Consider the following 12,328-nt stretch of genomic DNA (forward strand, 5'->3'; position numbering starts at 1 on the left):
ATGGGGTCACTTTTTGAGGGTTTCCATTGTAGGGGTACATAAGAGTCTCTTCAAATTCAAAATGGTGCCCAAAAACCATTCTAGCAAAATCTTCCTCCAAAAACCATATGGCGCTCCTTTCATTCTGACCACTGCCATTTGCTCCTACAGCAGTTTGCCACAGCAGTTTATTTCTGTAAACTGCAGAATCAGAGTACTGTATATTGAGGTTTATTCTGTTGTTAACCCTTGCTGTGTTACAATAAAGTAGTCACCTAAATAGTCCCCACATGCATGTGTTACCTTTATTTTCCCTTTGTAATGCCCCGTTTTCTAATCTGAAAATTATGTGCCAAAGTGCATATTTTCTTCAAATCAGTGACCTACTGGGCCCCTTTGTGAAGAGTAAAGACTCTTCTTCCGCTTTGTAAGGAGCCTGGTGACGTCACCAGCAGCCACAGACATTATTCAGAGCACAGTGAAGGCGGTTAGTAGGCAGCAACATGCAACGCTAAGTAACGCCTCTCTGGTCCGGTGATGTCACTGGCACACAGGATAATTATGCAAAACACATGAAGGGAGGGTTGTAGGCGGTAACAGGGAGCTATATGTAACGCCCCGCTGGTCCGGTGATGTCACCGGGCACTGCGCAGAGTTATCTATGAAGCAGGAGGCGGAACATCAATGTCTACTTTATGTTGGCATCATTTTGTATATGTAATTTTACTTTTTTAGGACATTAAAAGGCTTAGAAGTTTAGAAGCAATTTTTCTAGATTTTCAACAAAATTTCCAAAACAATTTTTTTGAGCACCAATTCAGTTATAAAGTGATTACATAATTGGCTTACATAATTAAAACCATCTATTTTAGAAACTGCACCACTCAAATATTCAAAATTGATGTTACAAACTTTGGTAACCCTTGAGGTGTTCCACAAGAATTAAAGAAATATGGAGGTGATGTTTAAAAATTGCACTTTTTTGGTAGATGTTAATCAATTTTTTCTTGCAACACAGCAAGGGTTAACAGCAAAATAAACCTCAATATACATTACTCTCATTCTGCAGTTTACAGAAATACCCGATATGTGGCGGTAAACGGCTCTATGGGCACGACGCAGTGGTCAGAAGGAAAGGAGCGCCATATGGATTTTGGAGGCAGATTTCGCTAAAATGGGTTTTAGGAACCATTTTGTATTTGAAGAGACCCTGACGTAGCCCTACAGTGGAAACCCTCAAAAAGTGACCCCATTTTGGAAACTACACCAACTAAAGAATATATTAAAGGGGTACTGAGCACTTTGACCACCTAAGCGTTTTACAGAATTTGGAAATACTTGGCTATGAAAATGAAAAGTTTAATTTCTTCCAATAAAATGTTGGTTTAGTCCCAAATTTTTCATTTTAACAAGGGCACCCCATGATTTGTTACCCATTTTGTCCTGAATACGGCAACTCCCCATATGTGGTGGTGAACTGCTGTGGGGCACATGGCAGGACTCAGAAAGAAAGGAGTGCCATATGGCTTTTGTAGCGCAGATTTTTATGGATAGATTTGCGGAGGCCATTCGTTTTTATTTTTTAAGTGATTGTCTTATGTGGCGGCTCATTTTTTGCCGACTGAGGTGACAGTTTGATTGTTACCATTTTGGGGTACATAAGACTTTTTGGTTGGTATTAAACTTTTTGTGAGGCATATTTTTTTTATTTATTTTTTACAACATTCACCTGAGGGGGCATATAATGTGAAATTTTTATAGAGCAGGTTGTTATGTATGCGGCGATACCGAATATGTATATATCATTTTTATTTTTGTTTTACACGGGGAAATCATTTTTGAACAGATTAAATCTTGTTTTTGTGAGAGCCCTATTTTTAATTTTTTGGGGCGATTGTCTTAGGTTAAGGTTCATTTTTTGCGGCATGAGACGTCAGTTATCAAACCATTATTGGGTAAATAAGACTTTTTGATCACTTTGTATTACACTTTTTGTGATGCGAGTTGACAAAAATGGCTTTTTTGGTAGTTTTTTTATGGCGTTCACATGAGAGGTTAGATCATGTGATATTTTTTATAGAGCAGGTCGTTATGGACGTGGCAATACCTAATATGTATACTTTTTTATTTATTTAAGTTTTACACAATAATATCTTTTTTAAAACAAAAAATAAATCATGTTTTAGTGTCTCCATAGTCTGAGAGCCATAGTTTATTTTTTAGGCTATTGTCTTAGGTAGGGTATAATTTTTGAGGGATAAGATGACGGTTTGATTGGTACCATATTGGGGTGCATATGACTTTTTGATCGCTTGCTATTGCACTTTTTGTGATGTAAGGTGACAAAAAATGGCTTTATTGGAACTTTTTTTTTACGGTGTTTACCTGAGGGGTTAGGTCATTTGTTATTTTTTTAGAGCAGGTTGTTACGGATGCTGCGATACCTAATATGTCTACTTTTTTATTTTTTTTACATTTAACGCAATAAAAGCATTATCATGTTTTAGTGTCTCCATAGACTGAGAGCCATAGTTTTTTTTTAATTTTTTGGGTGATTGTCTTAGGTATGGGCTCATTTTTTGCGGGATGAGTTGACGGTTAGATTGATTGGTATTATTTTGGTAGACATACTCCTTTTTGATTGCTTGGCACTTTTAGCGATGTAAGGTGACAAACAATATTTTTTTAACACTGTTTTTATTGTATTTTTTTCACAGTGTTCACCTAAGGTCATGTGATACTTTTATAGAGCCGGTCGATACGGATGCAGCGATACCTAATATGTCTACTTGGCCGAGTACCGCCATTTGCCGGGCATAGTGATGTTCGAGCCGAACTGGTATTCGGCCAAGCATTTTTTTTTTTATGTGTAGGGGAAGTGGTCACTGCTGCTGGATTGCAGGGTGGTCGTAACCATGGAAACGAGCGGTGTATAATGTGATGAAAAAAATTTATCCAGCCAGCAAAGGAAGCAATATAGACAATCACACTACATTAGTAAGTGCCTTGTATTAACTTTATCTACATGATAAATACAATTTGCTGAAGTGAGACAAGTCATATAAGTAAAGGGAACATTGTTTTAGAGCTATTTTTCACATAAAAAGGGAATGACAATTATATATATATATATATATTTTTTTTAAATATTAACATAACCAGAGATGTGTATTAAAATCTGTATTTATTTCAGAATAAAAAAAAATGACGTTTTTACAGAGCTCTGCAAATAGTGAATTTCCCTAGGATATATTACTATGCCTCTCCTAGGCTTCTCTCTTCAGTTGATGACATCACAGCTGATAGAATGTTAAGGCATTGTGATGTGTCTTGTTCATACAGTAGCACCTGCTGCGGCAACTCATTTGAGCAGGCCAGTCTTCATGCGATCAGACATCTCCTTTTAGTTCTTAGAGAAGACACAGACATGGAGAAAATACTGAAGAGGTCAAATAATAATCCCAGAAGTAGCAGGTAAGGATCAATCACACATAAGTTTTATTGGTGTTTTGTGCACTTTTTCTGTGCTACAATGTGCTATGCTTTCTGTTATTCTGGCGAACCCCAGCAAGGACTTACTGAGATTATTCCCATCTTGGCCTTTCAAAACCTATATAAAATCAAGTTGTTTTTTTTCAAACCTGAAAAAAAAATTAACTGCCATAAAGTGATTTGTACAAATCAAAAAGTGGTGCCTATTCTTATCTTTAGTGACCATATGATAGATATTAAAATGGAAAATTAAAACTAGCATCATCAAAAATTCTTTAAAAAGATGTTAAACATGAAAACCTGATTTAAAGAGCAGGCCATTTTCTGATGACACATTCCCTTTAAAGGGATTCTGTCACCAAGTTTTGGGCTATAGAGCTGCGGACATGCACGGCTAGATCACCGCTAGCATGTCCGCAATATATCTGTCCTATAGGGCTGTGTGGTTTTAATTTCTTTAAAATAGGATTTTATAGATATGTAAATGAGTCTTGTATGTGTCCAAGGGGCTGTACTAACCTTCCTGGAGCCCAGCCGTGCCCAGCCACGCCCGCCTGTGAAGGAGCCCAGCACCGCCTATGTCCTCCGAATCTCCTCCTTTCATCAACTATAGATTGCCGTAATCTCGTGTTGTGCAACATTTATTGTAATTATAGTCTATGGTATTGCACTGAGGTATGTGACATGCAACAACTTGGATGGATTTTTTGCAACTGTTGTGTGACAGTTGAATATTTTGCTACTGTCGTGTCACACCATAGGCTATCATTCCAATAAATGTTGTGCAACATTGGTGCGACATGAATGTCTTGCTACATATGTCACCTTCTCTGTAGAGAGGAGTATGCAAAAAATGCATTGGCAAAAAAAAATGTCAAAACAGCAAGCACAATTAAAAATGAAACTGATACTTGCATGTGTATTTTTTTTTAAGTGGGCAAATACTATGGCTGTATATGGGACAAAAACATCTAAAGACTAAGAAAAAAAACTATATATGCCACAACCAGAGCATGATGTAATTGAAATAGAAATAACACCTACCCTAATTTTTCACCCTATAAGACGCACCAAGGTTTTTGAGGAGGAAAATAAGAAAAAATATATATTTTGAACCAAAAGGTGTGCTTTTAATGGGTTTTGAACTAATGGTGGTGTGTGGATGACATTATTACGGGGGATCTGTGGATGACGCACTGTTATGGGGATCTGTGGATGACACACTGTTATGGGGGCATCTGTGGATGACACTGTTATGGGGATCTGTGGATGGCACTGTTATGAGGGCATCTGTGGATGGCATGACATTGCTATGGGGGATCTGTGGATGACACATATATAGCATCTTATGCTATGTGTCATCCACAGATCCCCCCATAACAGTGTCACTTTGTAGTGAATGACCCCCAATACAGGGGGTGGGGGTCAGCATCAGTTTTTTTTATGGCAGCGGGGCCTGGTGCAGTCACTCTATTCTGTTACACTGGGCCCCGCTCACTGTAGTAATCATATCTAACCTGTAGGCAATGTTAAACTATAGAAATCATGTGCAATCCAGCCTGTACTTACTACAATCTTCTGTAGCAGGCAGGAGGCCGGGCGGGTGGCAGCATAACTCCCTACATCACGCACCTGCACCGCCTGCTTTATTCATAAAGTGGGAGGAGCAGGCGCATGACGCAGTGGGCTACGCTGCCGCCTGCCTGCTACGGAAGATTGTAGTAAGTACTACAGGCTGGATTGCACATGATTTCTATAGTTTAAAAATGCCTACAGGTCAGATATGATTACTACAGTGAGCGTGGCCCGGTGCTTTTACAAAACCAGATGCCGGCCCCCAGCCCCTCCTCCCTCCCCGCTGATACACCCGTTGGCCGCGCTGTGCAGCATCGCGGCGGCAATGTATCAGTATAAATTGCAGCATTCACCCCATATTACGCACTGCCATTTTGACTCCACTTTTGGGGGGAGGGGGGGAAAGTGCTTCTTATAGGGCAAAAAATACGGTAGGTGGTTTTCAAATGTTAACAGACTCCACTGCAAAAAATGTATTTGCTATATTTCATATAGACTTCCATGAAACATCTGGATCTGGTGTTTGTCCTTCATTTACACCATGAATATATAATTTGCATCTCATTTATTATCCCTAAATGATTTTTTTTTCTCGATTTTTGTTTTGTCTGACATCTAGTGGTTGTTTTTTTTGTAAAGCAGCTTCAAATTTGCTTGTCTAGTGGTTTGTGTATGAAAAAAAAAGCTCCCCCTCAAAACAGACTAGAAAAATAAGACCAGTCAGAAGTGGAGTAGAAATAAGACTGTTTATGCATCTAATTCAGGTGCAAAAAAGGTCTGAAAAAAGTAGCAAAAGTTTGAAAACTGTTGAATTTCTGTTATAACTCAAAATACCTCCAAAACAGGAGCAAAATCAGTAAATGAGACTTAAAAAAAAAAGACTGGAATCAGATTTTTTTACTCACGAAAACAGGCACATTAGCTATATTAAATGTGCCCCAGAGTCCTTCTTTTTTAGCTTATATAATCTTAATTTACTAACACAAGGCTGGAAATGACTGTTAGCAGGAAGCATTCCCTTTTCACGCATGCCTATGGTGCGTGTACCAGACTGGGTGCAATCACCGCTTTCCTTTTGTTGATTGGTAGAAAGCTGGACTTTCAGATTTGAACTCACTGCATTGTAGTGATCTATGATGCTGTGAGTTCCAGCCTACGGGTCTACTGTCCTATGCTCACAGCAGCATTTAATTATGGGGCAATCGCAGCTGGGCAAAGGTGACTATGCAGCAATAAGTTCAGCTACTATGAGCCATGGCTGGTCTGGAAAATGGAACCATAGCTACGGACCGCATTTCATAGGCTCCACACAGCCATGTGAAAGTAGCCTTAAAGGGGTTTGCCACTTTCTGGCTACTGTTGATCAATGTGTATATGAGATGACCTATGTGGCACTTACTAATATAGCCTTTGTTAAAATTCTGTACCATTTTCTATATTTCATTAGCTATGCCCCATTGTTTACACAGTCTTTTGTGCTTTCCACACAGTGGTTCTGTCCATAAGATGGCTGCTGATGGAGGGTCATGTGACCAGGCAAATTATATGTGTTTAATGTCTCCTCAGGTTCAAATACACTGCATCTGCACTAAATTTCGTGAATATTTGGGTGAATATTCGTCATATATTCACGAATTCGAGAATTTGTGATCTCCAATCAATATTTTCTTGATTGCGAAAATTGGCAATTGGAAAATTTGTGATAAAAATTTGCAATACAAAAATCCGCGATCAACACCACTCCTAAAGTCAAAGATTTGCAGCCTTCTCATTAGCCCACAAGCAAGAAGAAGTGAGGGATCATGGGTCCTGATGAAAAAAAAATCTAGAGTATTCGCAAATTCTCGAAGTGCCAATATTCACGATAAAAATTAGCACCATTAGCATGTCCTCTGGTATCAAGATGCCAATATTAATGAGGCAGTGTAATTATCTCACACACTGCACTTATGATATTTCTCCTATTCTACAATGAAACTTGGAGAAAAGGGAGAACTGCAATATATTATATATGTTTTTAGGCCCTTGCCACATGTGGTCATGTAGGTAAAGTATGATACGACAATCAATGAAAGGAAGACATCTGGCACAATCACATTGCCCAAAAATGAAAAGATCCCCACCCCCCCAGGTAATGGTAAGTGCATGGCTAAATTATCTAAAGCTATAAACCCAGGAATTGAATTGCTACATAGACGATATAAATACATATATTTAAAGACCACAACATTATCTTGATAGAGATGTGTTTACCTAGGTTGTCTCACTTTAGCAAAGAGCACTTATCATGCAGTGTAAAGTTAATAACAGGCATTAACAGGCAATCCAGCAGCAGTGGCCATGCTTGCACAATATCGAACAAAACACCGGCCTAGTTGAGCTCCAATAGTCCTTCTACTAGAGAGGCCACTGCTTTTTCCTATAGTGTGAAAGCAAGACCATTGCTGATAGATAGCAGGGTATTTGTAACCGTGGAAGCAAGCAATACATGATATGATAGGAAAATTAATGCAGCCAGCAAAGGAAGCAATAGAATAATTGTAATATATTAGAAGAAGTATTGCCTTTATCTGTATAATAAATATCAGGTGCGGAAGTGAAACAACCGCTTTAAGTTCCTGGGACCCAATCCAACTGAAGGATAAGTTCCTATATATCTATAGCTGCTACTTTTTAGAGAGAAAAGAAAATATGGGGTTATGCTTAGAAAAATCTTATGGTAGTGAAATAGCAAGGTTTTAAGTCAAATGCAATTTATTGTGTATAATGCAGAAATATAGAGTTTATTCTGCTACTTTCTCTAAATGATAAGCAAATTGGGAAAAGATTCTTTCTACCTAAATGGTAGAAATATCACCTATAATGGTGATGGACAGGATAGCTGTAGGGGCGTGTGAGGAGGCTATAATTTTTTTTAATAGGTGAACTTTAACCTTTTTATTTATAATTTAAGGAAAGTAGCTCATAAGTCTATCTTTTCCAATGTCTTCAATCCTTGAACAATATCAAGGTTTTATAGTTGAACATTGACAGCGCTTGTTTCTTCCAATAAATTTATAGTACTAAAAAGTATCTCTGCTGTTGAGATATCTTTTTATAATATTTAAATACACTTGATATACTAGACAGGCATTCTCTTTAGAGGTAAAACGGATATGTCTAATGAATGGAGGCTTAATCAAAGAGGAGAATGAGTTCTATAAGTAAAGATTGTGTCAATAACTTTCTAGAAACTGGCTTAAGTTACTTGAGCCCAGTGCAAATAAAGAATGTATTCCTAGTGGTAAAGACAGCATGATTATCTTATTAGAGATGTGTTTATCTAGGTTGGCTCACTTTAGCAAAGAACACTTATCATGCAGTGTAAAGTTTAGTTATAGTAATTTACTATTTTATGGTTACTTTTTCAGTTGCCACTTTTGTTATGTTGATTTATTTTTCCAGAACACTATGCATTGCTCATTTCCATAGTTATGACCACCCTACAATCCTGTGGCAGTGGCCATGCTTGCGCAATATCGGATAAATCACCGGCCTAGTTGAGCTCCCGTAGTCCCGTCCACTATTGAGGCCACTGCTTTTTCCTATAGTGTGCAAGCAAGACCATTGCTGATGGATAGCAGTGTGTTTGTAACCTTGGAAGCAAGCAATGTATAATATGATAGGAAAATTAATGTAGCCAGCAAAGGAAGCAATAGAATTAATTGTAATATATTAGTTGTGGTCAGGGCTAAGGATGGTGGAAGTGGGAAGGGGAAACCCTTAACCCTGAACCTAGTGGCTGGGGTGTGCTGGGAGCCACGATCGCGGGTACGCCAAGAAAAGGGGCCAAAGACTCTGAATAGGTAACATGGTTTTATTGAATATTACAAAGCCAGTGTACGGAAGGCCTGAGAGATTTCTGCCTGGGGATCTGGTATAGAACGGGCAAAACAGGACGAACGCCAACGCCCCATGCAGCGAATGACATGTGCGGGGACCTGATGCTTAGAAGCTGCTGACGCAGCCCCAATGCGGAAGGAATGACCTGAAATAGTACTGGGGTCGTGACCCAACCCCTGCATCAGGGACCGGACGAGGGACATGAATTTCGATGTGGTGAGAGGCTTACCTACACAAGGCAGAAGAGGGGAGTCTGGTGGAGAGACCGTGAAGCAGGACGATAATTGCCACAGAACCTTGACCGGGCACCAATGGTTACCTGAAGGGAAAAACTTGATCTCCGTGGGAGGACCAGACTGGTTGGTTTTGGAGGACGGGAGATGGAGGACAAAATGGTCTGCGGACCAGACTAGGTGGCGTTTCTGGAGAAAGCTATGACGCCCGGAGCCCGACGTGAATTCACCAGGCCTCAGGAAGCCGTAGAACCCGAGGTAAATAGCCGCCTTCAGAACCCTGCTGAGAGAGGGCCCAAAAGGACTGCTGTCTAAGGCCGAGGATAGGGCTCTGAATAAGTCCCCCGACACCGGCTGTCTACGGGTGCGCGTACCCTTCCCCATCTTCTGCAGACCCCTGAGCGTTGCTTTGACGGCTTGTGAAGCGAGGATGGAACCCCCATCTGGCTTGGCGATCAAGCGATGATGCTGGAGCCCCGCTAAATATAGCTTGATGGTGTTGTGCGACAAGGAGAGGCGGGTGTGGCAAAATGCAATGAACGCCATGACATATGAGGTTTCCTCCAGCTGACCCCTTGGGAACTCTCGAGCAAACTTGCTGAAAGCTGTAAACCCGGCCCGATAATTCTTAGCTGTGTTTTGAGACAGAAAACCCTCGACCAGTCTCTCTGCCTGGTCCACCAGAGATGCTAATCCAGGATGAATGAGCTGAGTGGAGGAACCTGAGAGCTGGAACGATCCGCTTCCGGCATTTCCTGAAAGAAAGTGGAAAAACAGAAATGGGAGAGGGCATTAGCGGCAGTGTTGAAATTCCCTGGAATGTGAGCACAACGGACATGGAAGTTGTGGGTGAGGGATAGCCACACTAATTTCCGCAGCAGGGCCATGACCCGGAGAGATCTGGACCTGCCGGAATTGATGATATCGACCAGGGACTGGTTGTCCAGACCAAGGCGGCAGCCACGATGGGATATAATTCCAGGAGGGGAGAAGAACTGATGGCAGCTGGGTCTGCTTGGATTTCCAGAGGCCACCTGGCCGCCAGCCAGTGGGACCTGAAGATAGCGGCAAAGCCGATGGAACCGGCTGCGTCCGAGAAAATAATCGGAAAAGCAGAGTCCCAGCGGGGAACGAAGAGGGAAATGCCGTTCCAATCCGAAAGGAAGGTGTTCCACATGGCAAGGTCCGAGATGGCGTGGCTGTCCAGGTGGACAACAGAATCCTGGTCATGAACTGTGGAAAGAAGATGCAACAGGCTGGCCCGGAAAGACCGGCCGTGGGGCATGATCTTCGTGGCGTGATTCAGCAGACCCAGTAAGGACTGAAGCTCCGCCTTGGTCAGGGACAGAGCGCTGACCGCCCGGGAGATGGCAGAGCGGATCCTGGTCAACTTTTCAGGTGACAGACTAGCCTCCATCTTGACAGAATCTAGCGTGATACCCAAAAAGGTCACCCTGGTGGCAGGGCCCTCGGTCTTGGTGGAGGCCACGGGCACCTGGAGGAGGAAGAAGAACTCCAAGAGGGTAGCGGGGATTGAGGGGACCGGATGAGGGTTCTCAATGAGCAAAAAGTCGTCCAGGTAATGAATTACCATGGGAAGACCTCCGTGATGCACCAGGATCCAATGGAGAGCCCTGGCAAACTGGTCGAACAGCCAGGGGCTGCTCTTGGACCCAAAGGTTAAGCGGTTGGCAAAATAAAACCTGTCCGACCAATTGATACCATAGTACCTCCAAAGATGCGGGTGGACCAGGAGAAGCTTGAAGGCATCGGCTATGTCTACCTTGGCAAGCCAAGACCCAACCCCCGACTGGAGAATGAGCTGAATGGCTTCCTCAACTGATGAGTATTGCATAGAATACTCCTCAGAGGGAATAAGAGAATTCAGGCTTGGGGTGGATGACGTATGAGGCGCTGACAGGTCGTAGATGAGGCGTTTTTTATTGGAAGATTGCTTCACAACCAGCCCAATAGGGTTGATCCGCCAGGACTGAAACGGAATGTGGAGAAAGGGACCAATGATGAAACCCTTTTCCACTTCGGATCGAAGGAGGGCATCCACGGTCTCCGGGTCACTGAACGCTGAGCGCAAATTGGGACCCTCCCATGACCCGTGAGGCAGGGTGATGAGCCCTGTATGGAAGCCCTCCTTGAACCCGGCCAAGAGGAAGGCCACGAAGAGACGGTCTGGGTGATCCTGCAGCAGAACAGCCAGAAGATCTACATCAATGTCGGCTAGTCAGGAGCTCTTGGAAGATTTCCTTGTACAGGCCGAACGCGGATGGGCCCGAGAGCATGCCGAGCAGATGTGAAGCGCTCGACAGGCGTTAAAGGCACAACCCCCCGCATTGAAATTGTTGCAGACCTGGCTGCTACCTAAATAGACAATTGGTCTGCCTAGTTTGTCCAGAGTTGCCGAGGACTTGGTGGCCCCGGAAGTACTAGGAGCAGCTCCCGGCTGGGAAGGATGAGCCTGATCGGGACACCAGTCGGAGGAATGGAATATGGACTGGCAAGAGGTGCAGGAGGGAGCTCTGAGACCGGCAAAATGACGGCAGAACAGCTCCATGTCGAGATCAGCCCAATTAGTCATGAACTGAAACTGCGACAGGGCTGCTGCCTCCTTAGCGGAAAAGGACCTGTGGTAATCGTAGAACGCTGAGCCACCGTACTTGTGGCCCAGGTCCGACACCCGATACAGGTAGGTATCAAGCTCCTCCCTCCTGGATGGATTGGCAGAACAAACAATGTCCCGATACAGGCTAAAGGCCAGGACAAACTCGGGAATGGACAGTTTGCGGTTAAGTCTGGCGTCTTTGGCCTTCAAGACCACCGAAACCTCCCCGCAATTAATGATCCGATTCTCCGAGATGTCCTGGGAGGCGATAAGGATGGAGGCCAAATTCACATCCTTCCCAGCCAAGATGTCCTTCTTGATATGCTTGGGGATGAAGTGAGACGGGGCAATCAGAGGACCAGAAGCTGGCCTACCTGCCACATCTGGAGGTGGGGAGGGTGCCACCACTGGGGAGGGTGGGATTGCCGAGGGTCTGGACTCGAGGGCTGCAACCCTGGCCTGAATGTCGCATAGAGAACTGGCAAGCCCGCTAATAGAGGACTGAATCTGGGACAAGGCTTGCTGGATGGAAGGAGAGCTAGACTGACTT

The sequence above is a fragment of the Bufo gargarizans genome, chromosome 8, assembly GCF_014858855.1.
Source record: "Bufo gargarizans isolate SCDJY-AF-19 chromosome 8, ASM1485885v1, whole genome shotgun sequence".
NCBI lineage: Eukaryota > Metazoa > Chordata > Amphibia > Anura > Bufonidae > Bufo > Bufo gargarizans.